The sequence below is a fragment of the Rhineura floridana genome, chromosome 9 (genome assembly GCF_030035675.1).
Source record: "Rhineura floridana isolate rRhiFlo1 chromosome 9, rRhiFlo1.hap2, whole genome shotgun sequence".
NCBI lineage: Eukaryota > Metazoa > Chordata > Lepidosauria > Squamata > Rhineuridae > Rhineura > Rhineura floridana.
This window is the reverse complement of record NC_084488.1, coordinates 78136757-78160926: the sequence shown is the minus strand read 5'-3', so window position 1 is coordinate 78160926 and position 24170 is coordinate 78136757. Positions and strand designations below refer to the sequence as shown.

The following is a 24170-nucleotide window of genomic DNA, read 5'->3' as shown; positions in this document are numbered from 1 at the left end:
TGCTTACAGTACTGGGTGCTAGTAGATTTAACCTTAATTTAGAGGTAAGAAGCTCTTTTCACTCAAAGAGAGAGGCTAAACTGTAAGTTCTGGGAATGGCCCAGTTGGGCTACTGCAATGTATTATGTGCAGGGCAGGAAACTGCAATTAGTACAAAATGATGGGCATATCGAACACATCTTTAAAAACATGCATTTCTAGCTGTACATCTTCTTGACATCTGTGGCACTGTATTATAGTGCTCTGTCTTGGGAATGCTGTCTCCAAGGAGGCTTGGCTGGCAGTACCAGGTTAAGACCTTAATTGCCCAGGCTTTTAAATGTATTTTCAGAGTTGACTGATGCCTTTATCTACTTTGTTTAACTCCTGCTCAGTTTCCCACTGTCTAGTATTTTTATTGATGACTGTTGTTTTAATTGATTTTTATGGGAACTACTTTGTGATATCTGCCTAAAACATAAATATAAATATTCAAGATAGATACTCAGACTGCCAGAGGGCAGCGGCCAGATTGGTAACAGGGACCAGACGGTTCGAACATATAAAACCGATTCTGGCCCGCTTGCATTGGCTGCCTGTATGTTTCTGAGGTCAATTCAAGGTGCTGGTTTTAACCTATAAAGCCTTACACAGCTTACGACCACAATACCTGATGGAACTCCTCTCCCGACATGAACCCACCTGTACGCTACGCTGAACATCCAAGGCCCTCCTCTGGATGCCTGCTTGGAGGGAAGCTGGGAGTCTGGCAACAAGGGAGAGGGTCTTCTCAGTGGTGGCCCCCAAGTTATGGAATGATCTTCTTGATGAGGTGTTTCTGGCGCCAACACTGTTATCTTTTTGGTGCCAGGTCAAAACTTTCCTCTTCTCCCAGGCATTTTAGCATGTATTTTTAAATTGCTTTTTTTTTTTTTTTAAAAAGTGTTTTTAAGTTTGTATATTTGTTTTTAATGTTTTTAATTGTTGTAAACCGCCCAGAGAGCTTAGGCTATGGGGTGGTATACAAATGCAATAAATAAATAATAAATTAAACTACAGATAACATCCAAACTGGCATTTGCATCATCTACCCATTGATGATGTTCCAAAAGAATAGCAGAAGCAAGCCAATGCAGTATAATGGGCCCTTGTTAGATATTAAGATGTTTCCCGTTGCTACTTAACCTGCATAAAGAACACTTTCTGGTATTGCTTCAATCAAACTTTTTGCAACTCTGTCTCAAAAAGTATTGGAAGACAAAAGAATCTAAGTGCTAATATAATCCAATATACTTACTAATATTGCTTGAGTTAAATGCCCAACCTCTGAAGCAACTGCCCCCTACTTCCCTGGAAGCTCGGTTGAGAGATCAAAACACAGTTTGCTGTTAACTACACACTAAATAGTTCTGTGCTATCAGGGTTGTTTCTCAAGGTACAGGTGTCATATGGTGGTTGCTCAAAGCTACTTCTGCATGGTGGCTGGTTCACACAGTACACCCTTTTTATGTTTACCAGTTCACCCCACATAGATTCAAGTACACTGCACAGGTTATTTGTATCATATGGCTACTATGTTGTTGTTGCTATATGGCTTCAAGTTGATTACAACTTATGGTGATCCTTTGAATCTTTTTTGGATATATTCATAGGATTTTCCTGGTAAGAGGTATCCAGAGGTGGTTAACCATTGCCTTCCTCTAAGCCTTCAGTACTGGGTATTCCCAGGCAGTCTCCCATCCGAGTACTAACTAGGCCTAACCCTGCTTAGCTTCCAAGATCAGACGAGATCTGGTGTGTTCAAGGTGGTATAGCTATAGGCATATAGTTACTATAGGGGTGTTCAAAGGAATCACTTACCAAATGCATGAAAGTGGGAAGGGGGACCATGCTCACTGGGCATATCTCCAATAGCTACATGTAGGATCCTTCCTCATTAGTGCCACACATGAAGTAGTTGTACTCAGTGGATGTACAGGTTATTTGAGGCATGGCCAGAAGATGGGATTCAACTCCTACCCACCTCAGTTTGGTCTTTGAAGACTCCATACTTGGCAGCCATACTGTGAGAAGTTATTATAGATTCTGGGATTCACCTGGACAATTCCAGATCAGTTCAGTCACTAACATCATGAAGTGCCCTGAGCTAATCCAGAAACATGCTACTTCCAGTCACTGCTTCAGAGATGTTCCAATCATTTGGGCATCAATTTGCATTTCAATACTAGCCTATAACAGCTGTGTGCTATTTACAAACTAATTGCAAGAACCTTGGGGGGAAAAGATTGGTATTTTGAGTGGATGAACCTATCAACTCCCTAATAATACCAGGGGAAATTATGACATGCCAGACAGAATAAATCCTCAATTTATACACTTGCATTTTATATAACACTTTCTGAGTGATCAGAGCATTTGTTTATTATTTCATGGCTCAAATTGCTCATGACTCTCAGCTGTGTGATTATTTCCTTGGGTTTTTTAAAAAAAATGTAAAGCACCTTTGAAAGCTGTTATCCCGAGTGAAAGTGTGGGGGAGAGGCTCCTGTACCCTTTCTCTTCCTGCCATTTGGCCATTCATAATAATAATAATAATAATAATAATAATAATAATAATAAATAATTTAATTTATGTGTCGCCTATCTGGCCAATGGCCACTCTAGGCGACGTACAAATCAGTTGCAGTAAATGCAGCACAATAAAATACACATAAAATACAATATAACAAGGAAACTATAAATAGGAATGATAACAGTTCAGAGTAATAGGCAGTTAGTCCTGAAAATTAACCCTCCCCGGAAGTCCCAAAGGCCTGTCTGAAAAGCCAGGTCTTCAAGGCTTTGCGGAATACATTCACTTCTTTTAATCACTTCTTTTAAGAAGTAGGAGGAAAAGAAGCATGCAATTATGTTTAAATTTAAGTTTGTTTATTTGCCACATTCCCACAGTAAACTGTACCCAAAGCAGCTCACAATAAACAGTCAAAATACATATTCTACCAAAAAAAAGTTGCAAAAAATACAACAAATTCAAATAAGGTCACTAAAACAAGAAACACAGGATTAATTCAATATTGCAATTAGATAATCAAACCTTAATTTTGATTTTGCTTTGTACTTGTTATACAAGTACAGTGTGGTGTAGTGGTCAGAGTGTTGGACTAGGACCTGGGAGACCAGGGTTCAAATGCCAACTCAGCCATGAAGCTGACCTTGGGCCAGTCACTGCCTCTCAGCCTAGCCTACCTCACAAGGTTATTGTGAGGATGAAATGGGGAGGGGAAGAACCTTGAGGCCCTTGGAGAAAAGATGGGATATAAATGTAGTAGTAGTAGTAGTAGTTGTTAATAACAACAAAACAAAACAACAACAATAATAGGACAATAAACAAATCAAAATAAGATTTATCCACAGTACTAGTTCTAATCTTGCTACTTTTAAAGGGGCCACAACAGCTTAAAAAGACTTCAGAAAGTGTGGGGTGTTCTCACCAGTCTAGGTGATGTACAATTAGCTCTCTCATCTCTCTTCCAGAGGATACTGGCAGCAGCAAAAGGAAAATACTGGGGAGCAGCAGAGATGGTAAATTCTTTCTGCTAGCCTCCCCGGTGTTTTGGCTGCTAGCTCTGGTTTAATTGCACTCCAATTGAGCATCACTGGTAGTTTTAGCTTCAGATCTTTACAACAGCCCTGCAAGACTGGGCAGGGGAACTAACGTGGTGCCGTTAAGGACTACTGCTGGTGCCTGCAGGGGTGCCAATAGGACTTGCATAAAGTTTGAATGCAGCTTATGTCATATGTACATTTGTACCCTCTTTTGTAGGTGGAGGTGGAGGGTCAAAAAAAAAAATCAGGGCACACATGCACAAGCAATAAGATGTCTGACAGACAGAATGTTAACCGGTGAACAGGTGACGCTTTCCCCAACTGATGAAGCTTTCCCCATAGTTGTATTTCCATACTTGAAAAAGCTTGCCCTGTTTAATTTCTGCCTGCAACAGAGATGTTAAAGGCACAAGAGCCTTGCTGTTCCCCAATTTTGCTGGACTCCCAGGAACCCGACAGTTTGGGTGGTGGCAGAAGAAGAAAAAATTAAAGTAGACACAGTGCTGGGATGGTGGAGGCAGAGCATAGCTATCACGACTATTGATATCCTTTTCCTCCACAAATTTCTTTAATCCTCTTTTAAAGCCATCCAAGTTGGTGGCCATCACTCCCTCTTGTGGGAGCAAATTCCATAATTTAACTGTGTGAGGAAAAGAACATCTTTCATGAATGACTCCCCCCTCACAAAACTCTGTTGGCAGGATTCGCAGGGGGTGGGAGAATGGGCCTCTAAATTTATCGAGTTATTAATAACTTATGATCTTACCCAAACCAAATTTTTAAGCTTTAATCCATCTGAGTTACGCAATTGGATATTTAATCATGATGCCTACCAAGATAGAGCATCAATTGTGGCAGCCTCCTTTTCCCTCTGGTACCCTCAAATTAAACTCAACCACGCCCTGGCTGCTTATCTTACCAGTTTGACCTGCGCTCCGTTGCGCAGAGCCTCTACAGAATTGTGGTTCCAAACTATGCCCTCAGCAATGCTAGAGGGCAGATACAAGGGCATCCCGATAGCTGGACGCCTCTGTATTTTTGGTTGTAAAGTACCTGAAGATTTAGTCCATTACATGCTCTTATGTTCTCTTTATCAGCAACCTAGGGAAAAATTTTTAGCTTCTTATATGAGTACCTTTAGGGGGTCTCCCAATTCCAAATTAGTAATAGAGCTATTAATGGATAGTAATAAGCAGGTCACAATTGCAGTAGCTAACTATGCAATCGCTGCTAAAAAGCACAGAACTGCGTACATAAACTCTCTATGAAATTAAATTGGTGAAACCCTCAAATTGTATTTTTTTTGTTTTTAAACTGGCATTTTTTGCTCTTTTATTGTTACCCTTTTATTGTAACCCTTTGAGCCAAAACATGTTTGATTGTTTTTATTCTGTTATTTATATGATGCAACGGCCTATGGCTATAAGCAAATAAAGGAATTGATTGATTGATTGAATTTAACTGTGTACTCCTGCGTGAAGAAGTATTTTCTTTTGTTTGTCCTGAACTTTCCAACATTCAGCTTCATTGGTTGTCCACGAGTTCTAGTGTTAGGGGAAAGTGAGAAAAGATTTTCTCTATCCACTTTCTCCATGCCATGCATATTATACACTTCTATCATGTCACCTCTTACTCATCTTTTATCTAAACTTAAAAGCCCCAAATGCTGCAAACTTTCCTCACAGGGGAGTCGCTCCATCCCCTTAATCCAGCCTTTCCCAACTAGTGGTCCACCAGATGTTGTTGGACCACAATTCCCATCTTTCCTGACCATTGGCAATGCTGGCTGAGGCTGATGGGAGTTGTGGTCCAACAACAACTGGTGGCCCACTAGTTGGGAAAGGCTGCCTTAATCAGTTTGGTTGCCCTTTCCTGAACCTTTTCCAGCTCTACAATATCCATATTGAAGAAAGGCAACCAGAACCGTACACAGTATTCCAAATGCAGCTGCATCATAGATGTATATAACGGCATTATAATATCAGCAGTTTTATTTTCAATACGTTTCCTAATGATTCCTAGCATGGAATTGCCTTTTTCACAGCCGTTGCTCACTGGGTCGACCTTACTTAAATTTATACTAAGGATAAAATCAAAAGGATCAGTCCTAGCACACATCCTGGAATAATATGAAGAAAATGCCTGGGACACCCACCATCTGCCCATCTTTCGTTTAGGGAAAAACAGATTCTAGGTCAGAGAGTGTGACTTGTAGGTAGATGCCACAAGTACTAGAGAACAGGTTGATAATGTAACATTCTTGTGGGCATCTTTGATGGGCCTATGTCAGTAAATATTCTGTGTAAAAATGCCTGCAAAGTTACTGTGAGCAAAAGAGTGATATCTTCATTTTCAAGCCAAAGAACTGAGAGACTTCTGTCTGTTTTTTACATTCCTTATAAAGAAAGATTGGGGATATGTTCTTATCTGAAGCAGAGAGCCAGCTGTACACAGTCTAACGTTCTTCCACAATTACCAATGTATCTTAAAATGCTTTAGAAGTGCATATTGTAGGAGACAGATGCATGGCAAGTGCTGATGATCATTTATGCTGATATTGCTTGTAGATGTTAGTTCCATCTTGTCATACCAACGTAAGTGAGAAATTGCTGTTCTCTCACTAGGACAGGGCAGATATGAAAAAGTTTGCAAGGCAATAGCTGTTTCAAGCACTTCCTGTCAAATGCATAAAAAGAGTGCAGAACAGATTGTTGGTAAACATGATGTTTTTTAAATGTATGTTAAATGGCTTTACAGGCTCTTGTAATCTCCCCCATCTTCTTGCACAGTAGGAAAAACTGTCCAGTGTAGAAGAAGCACCGAAAACTGGAGCAATAAGTACTGAAACATTACTTTTGTGTCTACACAAAGTTTAAATACTGACTATTCAAGGAGCATTCTGTTTTGTTGTCACTTTCCAAACACACATTTGTATTGATTTGGTTCAAGTACACATTAGGCTTGTAGCAGAGCTCTTTGAATTTTAGAACTTTTGTTTGAGGATTTCTTGTGGGAGGCAGTCTATTGTACACATTATTTGGGCAATATATCTACATTTATGATCCATGCCTCTGTAAAGGAAATGATTTGTTCTTCAGTGCTTTGTAGCACAATCCTATATACATGGCAACTCAGAAGTAAGCCATATTGATTCCAATGGGGTTTATTTCTAGGTAAGGTGGCATAGGATTACAGTCTAAAGCTCCGATCATATATGAAGTGGTGGATTAATATTCCTCCATACTAGCAACTGCAAGATGCTGGCAATAAAGAAACCATGTGGCCAGCTTTTGCAAAGTGTCACCACATTCTTATTTCCTTCTTTTGATATTGGCATTTGCTGGGCACTAATACCAAACTTTTAGATATCTGGCTTCTGTGCAATGCTGTTATTTTCTTGTTTTTTCATGTATTAGTTTTATCAGAGTGCAGTTATACTGTTGTGCACCACCATAGAATTTTAACCAACAGCATGCTGTATGGAAATGTTTTAAATAAATACAAATAAAAGTAAATAAATAAATATTAATAAAAGTTAAAAGTCTTTTATCAATAGGTGAGGTAATGGATTGCATATAGATGTTTCCTATTTTTATGTGTATTTACTGTGCATGTATGTCCAGATTCCCTTAGCACTAGCTGCATTTTTAGAACAATATATATATTCACTAATAGGCAAAAAACTTTGCTGTTTAAGAATATACCTATAGACAACAGATATTTCTGTCAAACTTTATAAAGCAGGGAAATTGGGCAGCAGAGCTTGGAAACTTTACTTTTTTGAACTACAACTCCCATCAGCCCAATCCAGTGCCCATGCTGCCTGGGGCTGATGGGAGTTGTAGTTTTAAAAAGTAACTTTTCCAAGCTTTGTTGGGCAGCTGTAGTTAATGCACCAGGGGAGATATTGGACTGCCCTACAAATTTGTCAAAATGCAAACACAATTTAGTTTGTTCTTTCACTGTCCAATCCATCCTCTGAGGCACGTTACCAAATTCTTCCAAGCTACACTGGAAGTGGATTGGACTGTGAAAGACCATCCCAAATTTTGTTTGCATTTTGACAAATTTGTAGGGCATTTGTAGTAGCTGTCATAAAGCCCCAAAAGAGGATGGGAGCAGGACAGGGTGGCCAATGGACCACTGGATCCAAAGCTAGCTCATTTCTTGATGAGGGGCTCAATCCAAGCTCCTGTGCTTAATGTTTTTTTACAAGAAAACCTTCCTCCCACACACATGCACAGGAAGTGGTAGGGCTGTAGATGTGACAAGGAATTGCTGCTCAGCACCTTCCCTAACCCAGTTAACTTGGCCATCTCCAATAAGCTTACTCAGAAATAAATTGCATAGTGTTGAATGGGGCTTACTTCCTAGAAAGTGTCTTTAAGATTGCAGTCAAACTGATTCAGGCTGTTCAAGCAAGTGCAGTAAATTTATCCTCCTTTGTACAACCCATGCAATTTCCAAGATACCTGCTGAGCTGTAAAATAACTTCAGATGTTTTTGGCACCACAGTCTTCCTAACTGTTTCCTGAGCACTGTGCCAAATGATTGTTCCATTGACCATATACTCCCTGGATTAGCGCCTGACTCCAACTTTAACAGTCTTACATTTCTTTACGGTGAGCCATATTTGTCACTGGCCTACATAACTCTTCTTTCTGAATTGTATCACATTTGCTGTCTTCACAGTTTCAGCAATATCTTTTAAGAAAGCATATATGAATTGGAACATTGAGCAATTCAGCTCTAAATATGGCCTTCTGTGACCAAATGCAGACATAATACAGCAAGTACTCATTTCTGGATTCTAGTCTGAGAACAAAGCTTCCTTCTTTGCTTCATGTGGTGCAGTAATACCATTGATTTTATTTTTTAAAAAAATCAAATCCTAAACTTGCTTTGTGCAAGATATTTTCTTAATCCGCTTCCATCTCTCTAACGTTCACTACTCTGAGTGCCAATTTCCCCCCCCCCACACACATACAAAGTGTTTACACTAAAGGATTGACATTTTACCATTTTTTGTTTTTGAACAAATGGTAGCCTTAATAAAAGAAACAAAGATGAACATCCTTTAGATTGCCACTTTGTATCAGATGCCTGCTATGTGTGATTCTGTAAAGTACAGTCCTGCAGTGGCCCTTTGATGCTGGCTTTTGTCTGCCTGTCTTCTTCACCCATTCACTGAATGCAGGCAGCCAAGCGGGATTTAACACTTTTTAAAGCGGCATTTAACTCCTGGCCACTTTAAGCTTTAAAAGCCACCAGACCAGCAGGAAAATAAGTCACTTTTCCTCATCTTTGAATTTTAACCTCTATTTCACCCTGGTTCACAGCTAAATACCTTGTAAAGTAAAAGAATTGAAGGGCACTTGAACAACTTACACAGACACACACCTGCATACAAAGCTTTCCATCTATACCTGGATACAACACAGTTCTCTCTCCATTTTACAGTGCAGTTTTACACATCTACCAAGAAATAAGTCCCATTAAGTTCAATGGTGCTCTGACTTCCAGGTAAGTGGTAGAGGATTGCAGCCTTAGGGTAGGAACACACTCAACTGTTCTGCCAGCTTCACCTCTCTCTTCTGAAAACAGGGGCACATGATGCTAGACAAACCCTACCTCTTTTTACTGTAAAACCTGGTGGAAGCAGCTTGACTGTTTTTTTTTAAATTAAAAAAATCAGCTTCAGCTTCAGCTGATTGACAGATCAACCCATTCCCCCTCCAGGTGGGCTAATGAAAATCCAACAGTAGAAACATTTTCTTCTATGGAAATTCAGTGATCAGCTGGGCAAGTAAGAAACAAGACACTGTAGCACTCTCTTCTATAGAAACAGAGTATATGTCAGCTTCTGAAGCAAGCAGACATCTGACATGGCTACTAGAACTGTTCAAATAATTAGGCATCTCTAAATCTGGGCCTGTCATGATGCATGAAGACAACCAAGGATGCGGATGGCCATCGGATAGAACAATGCTGCTCATTTAAATATCTGGGCATCCATTTTTCTGAAAATACCCTGTGGCGCACCCATCTAACATCTTCAGCTGCCCGCTTATCAGGGCCTATAAAGAAACTTTACCATACTGAGGGCTATCGCCTAATAGAACCAACGTTAAAAGTTTTTGCAGCTAAGATCGTGTCCCACCTTTTGTATGGAGCAGCAATTTGGGGTATGCAGTGCAGAGACCAACTCGACATAATCCAAAACCAGTCCCTAGCCTGCTCCTGTCTGTAGCACACAGCACACCTGGTGCACTTCTAAAGAGTGAAGCAGGCCTTCCTTCCCTCAAAGCATACATACACAAATCCATCTTAGTTTAACGGATTAAAAAGCTACCGCTTCATTCCGGATTTCAAAAATCCCTTTCACCTGTTATACCGGCATTTTGCACAACAGTCTTTCACACACAGAGCACAGAGCAGAGTTTTTCTCCCCCCGCCTTCATTTGGCCTCACGCAACACCAGATGAGCTGGTCTTCACCTACCTTTGGTTTGAGGCCTGTTCTTTCAATGCGTGGGGGGTTGAAAGAGGCGCAATCGAGATCGCGATCAGCTGAGATGCACGGCAGCGCAGCAGCAGAGGCTCTGGTTGAGCACAAGCAGCAGCAGCAGCACAGGCTGCTTTCTCAGGAGCAGCTGGGACCGGCTGGGAGGCGCAGCGGTGGCAGCGCAGCAGCGCGCAAAGGCTGCATGTTGGGCGGGCTGTTGGTAAGGGCAGGAATGCACTGCATGCTGGGATGGCTGTCACATGAGTAGCAGCAGCTAGCGCAAAACTGTTGACCATTGAACCGCACTGTCACTGAGTCTGTTTTCCATCAAGTCTGCAAAACTGTAACTAGGGGAGTTATGTCTTTGCCCAGTCTGGGAACGGGCTGCCAAGGCCGTTGCTATGGTAACCATCTGATAGACTGGGAAAGTTCTAACAGAGTCTGTAAGTTGTGTCTTCTGTATTATGCCTCTGAACTGTGAGGCTGGTCTTCTGTGTAATGTCTTTGAAATGAGAACTTCTCTCCTAGAGGGGGGGATCTTAAAGCCTTAAGCCGTAATGTCTTAATAAAAGACTCTTAGCATGCTCTTATGCTCTGAAGAAGTTTCTTGCTCAACTTAACTCCAACGTAATGTATGCTGTTTCATGCAACAACGCACACAGGTCAACAGGGTTATGGGCCCAGATCCACAGCGCATTACACGGGAGTAAGTTGCTGGTCTGAACGGCAGATGGAGTTCCAGAGGGCAGCTTGATTGATTGTACCAGACAGAGGTGAGCAACATGGCTGTAAACCTGTCTGGGGGAGGCTTGCCAATGGAAAGATTGACGGAAAAGAATTATGGCAGCTGGAAGCCGAGGATGCGGGCTTTGCTGATAAAAGAGGATTTATGGGACACAATAGATGGACCCACTCCGGCGGTACTGACTGCAGCCTGGACGCGTAGAGATCAGAAGGCGCAAGCTTTTATACTTCTGGCTCTATCTGACTCTCAACTGCTACACATGAGAGATGTTACAAACGCCAAACAGATGTGGGACGTGTTGGAGGCTCTTCATGTGCAACAGACTGCAGGATCTAGATTGTGTTTGGCACGGAAGCTTTACCAGATGCGCTTCACGGGTGAGTGCGAAATGTGTGAGCATCTCACGGAATTCAGACGCCTGTTTGCTGAGCTGACGGACTGAGGCGTCGAACACTCTGAAGTTCAGAAGACCTATCTGATCCTGGCTTCGCTCGATGGGACTTGGAATAACATGGTCATGGCTTTCGAAGCCATGCCTGACGGAGGTCTGAACGTTGCGTTTATTGAGGAAAAGCTGACCCAGGAATGGCAGCGGAGACAAGAGGCGAAAAGTGCTGAGGAAAAGCAAAGAGCCAAGCTGAAAGAAGAAAGCAGCTGCAGACAGGAAAACAAGCGGGAGCAGCAGCGGCTGAAGTCTTGTTTTGCCTGTGGGGCTCGTGGGCATCTCCAGAAAGACTGTGCAGTCAAGCGAAACTCCAGGGACGGAGGCTCGAAGCAGGGAAGTGTGAACTTTGTTTGTAAACAGAAGCAACAAACTTTAGCACCTATTGACTGGCTTGTTGACAGCGGGGCAAGCCATATATTAATTAAAGACAGAAGTTTGTTTTACACTTCAGAAAAAGTGCAGGATTTTGTGCAACTTGCTGATGGTTCACATAAAAGGGTGGAAGCCCGAGGACTGGTGAGATTTAATAAACTTGGGATAATGTCAGAATGTCTGTTTGTTCCGGAATTGGCTCATAACATATTGTCAGTCAGAAAACTGGTGAGTTGTGATTTTTCTATATTGTTCCACAAAGACCAATGTTATATAATGAGGGGAGATCAAGTGTGTTTGCAGGGAAGCCTTAATGATTCACAGTTTGTAATAAAGAGCAGTCAAGCAGGGTGTGCTGTGTTAAACGCTGAGGCACAGGTACATCAGGGCTGCGTTCATGAATGGCATCAAAGGCTGGGGCATGCAAACCTTGACACGATTAAGAAAACCCCAATGCATAGTGAAGACATGCATTTAAGAGATTGTGGACAGTTAATGGATTGTGATTCTTGTCATAAAGCTAAAAAGACTATTGCACCAATTAACTGGGAGGCTGAAAGAACCACAACAGCTCCCTACCAGCTAGTTCATGTTGATTTATCAGGGCCCATAAATGCTTCACGAGGAGGTGCGAAATTCTTTATGGTACTGGTTGATGATTTTACGAAATACACTCATGTTTATTTGCTTAAGCAGAAAAGTGAAGCTGAGCAGAAGCTGAAACTGTTCATTAAGAGAATCGAAACTCAACATGATGTCACTGTGAAAGCGATTCATTCAGATCAAGGGGGGGAATTCACAAGCAAAGCGTTAAGTGACTTCCTTGAGAGTAAGGGAATACGCCAGACTTTCACAGCCCCTTTTAGCCCGTTTTCCAATGGATCTGCTGAGAGAAAAAATAGGGTGCTTCAGGAAGCAATGAGAGCCATGCTGATGGATTGCAGTTTAGGGAATTCTTTCTGGGCAGAAGCAATTCTTTATGTGAATTACATTCACAATAGGGTGTTACACAGTGCACTTGGAATGTCTCCTTATGAGAAAATCACTGGCAGAAAACCAAAAATACAACACATTCAAAAATTCGGGGCAAGGTGCTGGATCCACATTCCACAGGGAAAAAGGAGGGGCAAGCTTGCGCCCAGAGCACAACAAGGTTTTGTTTTGGGATTTCAGAATGCATATTTCAGAGTTTGGTGTCCAGAAACACAGCAGTTACTTCTGAGCAGAAGCATTAAAGTCTCAGAAAAACCTTGGGATCAAAGGGAAACAGTTGTTCTTACAGGGTCAGATGACACAGAAAAACAATCATTTAAGCCAGATCTTGACATTAAAGTGGAAGGCACACAAATACCTCTCAGAGATGCTTTGAATGAGCTCATTTGTGCAAAACGCAGATCAAAGAAACGCAAGGCTGAGGAAATGGAAGCTCCTGCGCAGGCTGTGCCAAGCACAAGCACAGATGGGGGGCAGAGAGAGCAGAGGCTCTGGTACCTTTAAGACATTCTACAAGAGTAAACATAGGGAAACCACCTGAAAAATTCACAGTGGGGTTAGTATCCAGTCCTGGAATGCATAAACTGGTGGAAATGGATGCTGACACTTTGTATTTGACATGTGTACAGCCAAAGTTTGATTGAATAAAGTTCTAGCTAAATGTACAGAGATGTTCTGAAATGTACTGTAATGTACTGAGATGTAATTCTGAACTGTACTGAAATGTATTGCAAGATGTATTGGAGAAATGTATTGTTGTTATTGTTGTAATGAGTTACAGACATGATGGGAAAATGGGGGGATTGTTGACCATTGAACCGCACTGTCACTGAGTCTGTTTTCCATCAAGTCTGCAAAACTGTAACTAGGGGAGTTATGTCTTTGCCCAGTCTGGGAACGGGCTGCCAAGGCCATTGCTATGGTAACCATCTGATAGACTGGGAAAGTTCTAACAGAGTTTGTAAGTTGTGTCTTCTGTATTATGCCTCTGAACTGTGAGGCTGGTCTTCTGTGTAATGTCTTTGAACTGAGAACTTCTCTCCTAGAGGGGGGGATCTTAAAGCCTTAAGCCGTAATATCTTAATAAAAGACTCTTAGCATGCTCTAATGCTCTGAAGAAGTTTCTTGCTCAACTTAACTCCAACGTAATGTATGCTGTTTCACGCAACAACGCACACACGTCAACAAAAACTCCCGCAATCTTCCGGGTTCCCAGCCTGCTATCGGAATTTTTCTAGCATCATTTATTGCGGAAATTAGCGCTAAACTTCCACTACATTCCACCAGAATTCCGGAGCTACCCGTTATGTCGTGTGAAAGCTCCAATTTTATGCGCAAATTAACAGGAAATAAATCGTCAGAATAACGGAATAATGTGCAGTGTGAAAGCACCCTTAATATACTGGAAAAAGCTATCAACGATGCCACAACACTACCTAGCCAAAATATGTTTCCTGGAGCTACAGAATCGGGATGGCTGGGTACAACGTAGCAGACATTTGATGCTTAGCTACTCAATTTCCCCTGCCACGCTAACGCAGGACATATCTGAAACCATGATCAGGGACCTTGTCTACGAGAAAGATGCCCCAAATGACCTTGAATACCTAAAAAAATGTAAATCTGCCACCTGGTTTGGTAAAATTAAACTAGATCACGAAAGGGCCTCCTGCCTGCGGGAATTAACCTTGTTCCCCATAAGAAGTGCCTTTGCCCGACTTAGATTCCAACTGATGCCCACTGAATATCTGGTTGGCAGATATTCAAAAAAACCACTAGAAGATCGATTGTGCATATGTGGGTCAGGACAAATAGAAGGCATGGAACACTATATACTACACTGTGCTCTATACGACTCACCAAGGACAAAGTTCATTTTTCCCTTTCAGTCTTTATTAGAAGGCCAGTCAGATGAACTTAAGGTAAGATGGCTACTGGCAGACAAAGACAAATTCGTCACCTACAGGGTAGCCCTGTTTGCACTAGCCGCAGCGAAGATAAGAATGGCCTTCCTAAAACACATGAGTCCTACCAACAAAGGGAGACTCACCTGAGCACATTTTAACCTAAACAAACGAATAAATGAAATAAATACCAACATTTCTATAATCATTTTAATTAGTTTTTGAAAACTCAGGGTCTTATCTATGTATCGTTGGATAGATTCTTAATGAATGTCTTATATGCGTTTTATATGTATGTTTTACCAGATGTTTTATATTGACATTCACATTGTAATGGCCATTGGCTAAAAACAATAAACTATTACTACTACCAAGGATGCATCAGACTTGTGGAGTCAGAAGGGGTGAGTTCACAAACCAAGCACGTAGACATGAAGCACCATTGCATTAGAGATACCTACCACAGAGGACTATTCAAGATGGAGCATTGTCCAACGGAAAACATGACTGCAGACGCTCTGACAAAGGCATTGGGCAAAGAAAGATACTGCAAGCTGTGAGACAAGATGAACCTTGTGGGCTGAACCAAACACTCGTTGAGAAGGGGTGTTAGAAGTGGGGGCATGACCAACTCTTGTTTGGGTTCTTTTGTTTGTATCTGAGAAGGAAGATAGAGTAAGGGTCCTCCAGCTGCCTAAGCTTGCCTACCTTTACCTGTGCTCTTCTCTACATACTTTCCTTCCATTGTAAACTGATATACTCAGGGAACCTGACCTCCACCTCCTCCCTTTGTCTTTTTTCTTTGACTGTTTGAGGAGAGAGGAGATATCTTTGTTTTTGCTCTCTCTCCTGAGCCATCAGGTATTGTTGCACATACTTTGGGAATTCACACATGTGTGTACTTCACATGTGACCCTTAAACATGCTTGCGAGAGGAGGGAATCTTCTACGTGGATCAATTGCATGCTGCCCTGGGCATGTGACTAAGGGAATTCAGGATCCAGGAATTCATACCCACATTAAGATCTCCAGCTGAATGGTGAAGCACCAGATTTATTTGAGTGTGGTAGTGAAGGGAAGTTCAATTATACACTAAACACGGTACAGTATATAGTACACAAATGCACTTGTGCCCATTTATCTGATACCCTACTTAATTCACAACCTTAAAATGGAGAATAAATTCTCAGAAGAGAATGCACGCACACATGAGAGATAAAAAGAACTGGAGGAAAAGTTTTGCCAATGGGAGTAAAGAAACAGAGGTGGGAACATGCCAATTTGACATGCAACTCCAAAAGACAGAAACAGATTAATAGTTTTACCTATCCAGTGCTCTCTCTCTCTGAGTGTGTGAGTGAGCGAGCGTGAGAGCAAGCGCCATATGGGTTGTGTGTATACAGATAGAATCCCAAGTGGAAAGAAACCCAACCCAGTGCTAGAGTTAATCTCTTTTTCTAGGAATTTTCTCCCATAGCATGCACATCAGGAAGGGATAGGGTGGGTCCCCCTGCAAATTAAAATTCCTTTGAAGCACTGGACTTGAGATTATTATCATGAATGTGTGTATGCTAGTCCCTGGTTGCCAAGGAAGTTTGACTTTGTTGGGAAACAAAGGCATTGTTGCACGCCACCCCAGTCTCCAAGCAATGTGAAGCTTCCAGGGGTTCCTTTACTTACTCAGGGTTTGGTTTTCTTGGAAAGAAGGTCAGTGGAGACTATGATGTCTTATAGGATATATGGTTTTTATTTACACGTAGTCACAACCTGATCTTAAGATGGAGGGGTTCACAGCATTATCAGTCCATCAGATCTTACTCCCCATTGCCCATAGCTTTTGGGGGTCCAGAGAGCAAACCAGCCTCTCTGTCTGTCTCCCTAGTTCTCAGCTTCTCCAGACTAGATTCAAGTACAAGCCTCTCCTTGGCTCCAGGATGGTGGGAGGAGGGCCCCTCATCTGAAAGAATTCCAATAGCTCACCTTGGATATGCAGATTGACCATTCAATAAGTCCATTAACTCACAAGCTAGTTTAACAAAGCAAACTAGCGTGACCAGTAGAGCAGGTTTCTTCCTTGCACATCCCAACTTCAGATACAAGATTACAGGCTTGAAGGGGGCACAAAGAAATCACCTATCTCATTCCTTGATTCCATAACAGTATTATCTTATTCGCCCAGGTGTGTCACAACTCAAGGACTGGTGTGTCTATCTTGATTTGCATGATAGGTGTATCCTGTCTTTTGCAGGAGGAAATGCAACTTCCCGGGGTGGGTGGGTGATTAGATTTACCTTCTCAGTCAACCTTTTCTTTAATCAATTTGTGTCAATTACTCTGGTATGTTGTAACAGGACAGCAGAGAGCGAGAGCCTGGTTGCCTTGCTCTGGAACTCATGTCAATGTGCAAGTGGGGAGAGTGGATTCCCAGCATGTTTGCCTAGTCTCCTCAGTTTCCTAGTCCAGCATCTGGAGATTTAGTATGGGCTACTCTTTATGCAGTTTTACAGATGTGAAGAGATTGTATGTATATGTAGAATTTGGCCGTAATACATTTGAAAACAAGAACCTTATTTCAGTTTTGTTTCCCATTCAGTATTGCTTCTTGTCAGGTAATCTTAAATGTATTATCCATCCCAATTTTAAACAAATTAAGTAATAGGGATATTACTTTGCAGGAGACAATTATTTTTGCTTATCGAATCTACTTTGACATGTTCCTGATACTCATCATAAATTTTCCTTTGACCAGCTTAATCTTATTACTCCTAGATAATCTGCTTTGCTGTATTCGAGAAAATTAATCTTCTTCCTTGATATTCACATTTTTCAAATTCTTTCATCATACAGCTGTTTAATATTTTCTTCCAAGTAATCCCTACCAACCACTTCCCAGCTTTTCAAGGTTGCTCACCTTCCTTGCTTAAGTGTTTGTGCTGTTTCAGAAAATGAATTATGCCAGGAACAAGGAACACAAAACTCTCACCACAGATAGATAGATAGATATAGTTAATCAAATATAGGATATAAAGCCCAACAATAGTTTTAGTTTTATCCCTTGCTCTTTTTATTGTGCTGCCTTTTAGCACTATTACAGACATTAAATGTACGGTGCTGTCAGTAGCATATTTTCTGAGGCTCTCTTTGTTGATGGTAGCTATACTTTTTCAAGCCTAGTAATGAGACTATCTGTGCGGAACCACAGGCTTTGGCATGGAGAAGTATGTTTGTCAATGAAATCAATTTACTCTGAAGTTAGTGGTTTAAAACTTTCCTAAGAAAAGTAATGAATCAGGATAGGCTGATTTTGAAGGTGAACACTAAGGAATTTGCCAAACAGGAGGAGAAGTGTACATGCCAAACTATTTGTGGTTAATTTAAATCAAAAGAATCTCTGCCTAGAAACATATCTAGAACCTTCTTGATTATTACTGATATGAATGCTGGCCAAGTTGTGGTGGCGGCCATATAATTTGCTTAGCAAACTAGTGTTAGTTACCCAAATCTAAGCATATCCTGTGTGGCTTACTTACCAGCTATTTTTATTAAAAATGACATAGCTTCATCAGTGGACATGATGCTTTTTAAACCAAAAGGCAGGTCCTCTGCCCCAGGGGTCATAAAATCGAAGTAATGTTCAACACAGAGGGAGGTAACTAAGGGAGAGATGGGAAATGGAAGTGAAGCTTACAGAAATAATGTATTCAGTTACTTGTACTCACAGCAAGCGAGGCGATAGATGCTCTGGGAGACAGTTCCAGGCATAGTGGAAGGAATGGAGAAATGGTGGCATAATTTAGGGCAGCAGAGAGTCCTTGTGATGGTGTAGTGATGGTCAAATTAAAATCTTATTACACAAAACCACTTTATTTAGAGAAACACATATTAGGCATGAGAAAAGCTCACCAGACATCTGTCTTTTCCTCAGGGGCAAGTCCCTAAAGCTCCTGAGCTTTGGCATAAACCTGGACTACAGCTGCTCCAGACGTGGGTGAACAGGAACACATAACACATAGAGATGTTTCCCTTAACATTACAGTCATGAGCAGCAATATATTGGAATATTAGGGCAGACAGGCAACCTGAGGTCAGACAGGAAGCTTGTAGGGATTTAAGGAGGGACATTAGTGCTCTGAAAGATGTGAGGTGAATTATTTTTGTGGAAGTTCTGGATAGAGGTGAGAAGACAGAAGTGTTGCTGCTGAAGACTAGAGTGAAGAAGACTGAAGTAAACAAGATGGGAGATTACCGGAGCATGGACCAGAGTTTTTACTGAGGGGCCTAAGAGGAAGGGACATATTTTTACTTTTGTTATAGGATTGTGGGGGTAGGTTTGGATGATATCTGTGAGACCCCTTCTAGTTTATAGCTGTATGCCTGTAAGAGATACAATCTGCTATAGAGAGACCTGCTAAACTGGGCAAACCAGTTTCCCTTGAATAAGCTAATTGTTTAGCCAAGTTAGCCTGTGAATTAATTGACTTATTGAGTGGTCAATCTGCATATCCAAAGGAATGTGGCCAAGAGAGATCCTGTTGCTATGGGAACTCTTTTCATGGGAGAGGCCCTCTTCCTCTGGGGGCCAAGAAGAGGCTTGTGTCCTTTAGCCTCCTCCTGGGGATTAAGCTGGAAAAACACACAAAGAGGCCTGTCATCTGTGTCTGCACCCTCAAAGAAGCTATGGGCTTTGGGGAGCAAGATCTGATGGACTGCTAATGTTGAGAACCCCTCCATCTTATGCTCAGGTTTTGGATATGTGTAAAATAAACCATATACAGTAGGGCCCCGCTTTACGGCGTTCCGTTTTCTGGCATTCCGCTGATGTGGCGGGTTTCAATTAGGGAAATTCCCCATTTTAAAGCTGACTTTGCTCTTTTGTGGCATTTTGCGGCATTTTCGCGCGATGCGACCCATTATAGTCAATGGGTTCCGCTTTATGGCGATTTCCGCTTTAACGACAGGGGCCTGGTCCCTGTCAGGATGCAGGATTGGGGCCCTGGCACTTCAGAGGATGAGGAGGAGATCATTTTCCCAGAGTTGTGTGAAGAGGGGGAGGGAGAACTCTCAGAGATAGTGTTGCCCAGCAGCCATGGCCTTGGAACTCCATCAGACATAGCTACAGACTCCTCTCAGGAATTTCTCACACCAGCCCCCCTTCTCGAGTCAGAGCAGTTAGAACAAGAAGGAGGGGGGATTCAACTCCCTCAACAGCCAGAGAAAAGCCCGCCCGATGGGCATGACGTTCACCCCCCTCTTTCTCCAATACCAGAGGTAACATCATCAGAAGGGGAGGGGGCAGAGCCTCCACCTTCACCAAGAACCCGGAGAAAACAAAAATGAGCAAAGAGGAGGGGTGGGGAAGAGAGCACTCTAAGGCGGAGTGAGAGAATTCACGCCAGAAAGCCCCCTTTATAAGGATGAGGGGGGGCAGGAATTCCTTGTTCTGTCAACTCTCTTGCATGTCGCTGGACACGTGTATTGTGTTCCTTCATGAGAAGGCGCAGCCTCTGTTTGGATATTACTCTAATAAAGACTGAATTGCTTTCACAACCTGGTCTGGTTACTGAGTCCAGTCCCGGACACGACAGTCCCTAACCCGCCGTATAAGCGGGGCCCTACTGTATCATAAAGACACTCCAGTCTCTGCTGATCTTCTTTCCAAGGAACCAAATCCTGGGTATGTGCAAGAACCCCTGGAAGTCTTGCACCGCTCAGAGATTAGGGTGGCACGCAACACTATGTGGTACAGGGAGAAGCAGCAATACTTCATGATATATATGAAGTATTGAACAATAGTACTGATATATTGAATGTGGTGAACAAAGGTGAGGAGGGAGTCAAAGATAAAGCTAAGACTTTATGTCTTGCCAACAGGATGCATGGTGATGCTGTCAATTGATAAGGAGGGAATATGAGGAGAAAGGAGGTATAGTGGGATGGTATTTTGTTTTGTCTTTAATCAATAAGCATTATTTCCATTAAGGATGTTTTTAAAAGTTCAATCTTGGTTCAGGACTCAAGGGCAATCTCTCTTCTTCTGTCTTCTTCTATACAACTGCCTGAAGTTTGAAGTCATCAAGGGATACCCTTTTCACAGTGCTCCAGTTCTCTGATATATGGTATGTGACAACTTGTGAGAGGGCATTCTCAGTTGTGGCTCCCAGACTCTGAAATGCCCTACCTCCTCAGGTGTGATCACCACCTAAGCTAATAGACGTTTGATGCCAAGTAAAAATATGGCTATTCACCCAAGCCTTTGGCTAAAGTGGTACCCCTCACTTGGCTGATCTAGATAAGCTGTTAGTGTATTGTCTAATTTTATATTAAATTGTATTTAAATGAAATATTATTTTATTGTAGTTTAATGTTGTTCCTCACTCTGGGATTGTATGAACAATAAAGAGTGAGTTACAAATGATTTTATAATAAATAAATGAATAAATAAATAGAAATGCCTTGCATTCAGGTTCTGCTTGCAGGCTTCCCATAGACATCTGGTTTGAGAATAGGATGCTGGACTAGGTGGACCGTTGGCCTGATCCAGCAAGCTGTCCTTATGTTCTTATGTCCTTCTTACAATCCAGTGTAGAACCAAAGGCTACAATCCAGTTTCTATGGAAGTAAATTACAAAACTCCCAGTGAGGATGTAACTCAGAGCACCACTGAAGAAGTGATATTACTGGTATTCCTTAGTGTAAAATCAACTGGGGAAGACTGGTTTCATATAAAAAATGACCACATGAATTCATCCTAGCATCACTTTTCTTACAGGAAAAGGTTTGCATCAAAATAGAAACTACAGTGCCCTGATAAACTCTTTCTCGTTTTTGAAGCAAATATACCAGTGTCTGGAAATTTAGGGTTTTTTTCCCCTGTCCATAAATCTCCAATTTCTAAAAAAAACTCCAGCATAAGCTAGAAATGAGGGCCTGGATTGAAACAGTTAGATCTCTACTATAGCATTTCCTGGAAACTGTCAACTCAACAAATGCTTCGTTATATTTTGTTAAGGAATGTTGGATTGCATATTCCTACCTTATTGGAAGTTTCATGATTTTGTAAAATTCATGATCTAGATTTGTGCCAAGAACTCTCCCCATGAAGCAGATAGAAAACAGGCTTACTTTGGTGTGTGCATCATATTTGTTTGCTAAAGAAAATGAAAGAAGCAGTAGGGGAAATGTCAAGGAATAGGAAAAGAAAAATTAAGCTGAGATGAATAGGGAATTTCTGCCCATGTTGTAAATTTTTGTATTGGCCACATATGGTAGGAAATATATCTTTTTTCAATGTGTCTCTTTTCAACATGTGCTATGTATGCCACACAGGATCCGGTTTTTGTCCTTCTCTGTTCAGCTGTTTTATCACTCCCTTGATTGCTGACAGAAATGAAGCTAAAATGGGGTCACTGAGAAACAAGAGGAGGGTATCAGCATGTTTGAGGGACCCCGGAGGTTTGCAAAAGTCCAATGAAGAAAACAAAACAAAAACTAAGGCAGCAGTTAGGGAGGGGCAAATCTGTCAATTTCAGTTTCTCCCTGTTTCTTACTTTTCCAGTCTTAAATTCACATATCCACATCAGTTTGCATTTAAAGAATAAAAATCAAAATCAAGTCTTCATGAAAATTCAGCAGCATTTTAGTGTGGATCTCTCTCTTGCAATATACATATCTTTGTACGCATTTACCTAATATACACATTTTTCAAAGCAGTTGTACCTTATATGATGCATTTTGTATGCTATTTTCATTAATATATGCATTATTTATTTATTTATTTATTTTTAAAACTTATATACCGCCCAACTAGCAATAGCTCTCTGGGTGGTGAACATAAATACAATAAAATACAGGAAAATACAAAAGCATCACAATCTAAAATCAAATTTCACAATCTAAAAACTGCATAACTAAGATCAAATTACAAACATTACCATCATTAACAAAAAATTAAAATGCCTCGGAGAAGAGAAAGGTTTTAACTTGGCGCCGAAAGGATGATAGGGTCGGCGCCAAGTGCACCTCCTCGGGGAGACTATTCCATAGTTCGGGGGGCACCACTGAGAAGGCCCTTGATCTTGTCACCACCCTCCGGGCCTCCCTATGGGTCGGGACCCGGAGGAGGGCCTTCGTAGCAGACCGTAGTGTACGAGCCGGTTCATAACGGGAGAGGCGTTCCGACAGATATCGTGGTCCCGCTTTGCCTTGATATATGCAGTTTTGTACACACTGCAAAATTCAAAGAAGTGTGAATTTTGAAGTGTGGCTGTGTTTCGGTTGACGTACACTTTTGGAAAGTGCAAAGTAGGTAGGCTTCCTTATAAATGCAAACTAAATTGAATTTCTCTCCCATCCCTAGCAACAACCTCCCAGAAAGACCAGTGAGACCTGAGCATGTTCAATAGCCATAGAATGCTGAATGTCACCTAGAAATGTAAAAGGGGAGTGGAGGGCATGAGGCAAGAATGGAATGGAGCATCCTGTGGAAGGGTATGGCTAGCTGGAATCCTAAAAAGGAGCGTTCCTATTAGGAGGTGAAGATGCATGGCAATGAAGATCTAATGATATTATCTGTAATACCTATTCTTAAATGCTTTTGTATTGTGAACCACTATCTTGACTTGTCCTTGAAAACTGCAGACCACAATATATATGATCACCCTGTCAAAAACCATCTGAAAGCTTCCAAATTCAAGCTTGGATCCTTCTGGGCTCTAATACATGATAGCAAAGATGGCGACTGAGGCGGATGCTTAGCAGCGAGCTCCGCGTTTCGTCTTTTAAAAATATACTTTAATACCATCAAATACCATCATTCCACCTGCCTGCCTGTCTGTCTGTCACTACGGGCTGCTGCATACCTGAGGCCGTTGTCGCTGCCGCTATCCGTTGTTGTCGTTGTGGACCGTTGTCCTTCGTTGCCTGTCTGCCGCCTGTTGCGTTGTTGCGGCCGGTGTTGTTGTCGGCCCGTTTGTTTCTGCTGCTGCGGGCTGTGCTGCTGCCGCCGTTGCCACCCCACTGCTGCGGGCCGTTGGGGTACTACCACAGCGGCCGGGCCTGTTGTGCCGCTGGTCACCCGGTCGTGGGCCGCGGTGAGCGCCGGCCTGCCGTCAGTGGTGGGAGCGCTGACGAGCCGGCTGAGCTTGGCGCGTTGCGCGCGGAGCTTGGGGCGTCACGGCGGGCCGGACCCTGTGATGGTGAGAGCATCGCGGAGGGGATCCAGGCTCACGACGTGGAGGACACCGCGTGGAGCGGCACAAGAAGTGGAAGAGACTCAGCTGGGGCATAGAGGACGCCGTGTGGAGCGACGCTGGAGGAACGAGACGGCCGGGGTGTGGAGAACAACGCGGATGCCCGAGTGAACGCCCAGGGGCCATGCAGCAGCCCGTCGGTGGTGAGAGCACTGACGAGGCTGGTTAGGCTCTGGGCGCGGTCTGGGACGGCTCAGCGTGGAGTGGCGACGGCGAGAGAGCGCCGCATGGAACAGTTGAGTGTGGAGTTCTGTTGGAGACATCCTGGCCTGGCGGTGGTGAGAGCACCGCAGGAGGAGGCCAGGTTGTCGTCGTGGCCCAGCTGGTGGCGACGGCGGTGGCAGGAGAACGCAGCGAAGGATATTTTCCAGCAC

General features: G+C 42.4%; 1 pseudogene; it reads right to left on the bottom strand.

The window, feature by feature from the left end:
* Nucleotides 1-1682: 1682 nt before the first annotated feature.
* On the bottom strand, nt 1683-1801 carry LOC133364658 (5S ribosomal RNA; annotated as a pseudogene).
* Between the last annotated feature and the right edge of the window lie 22369 nt (nt 1802-24170).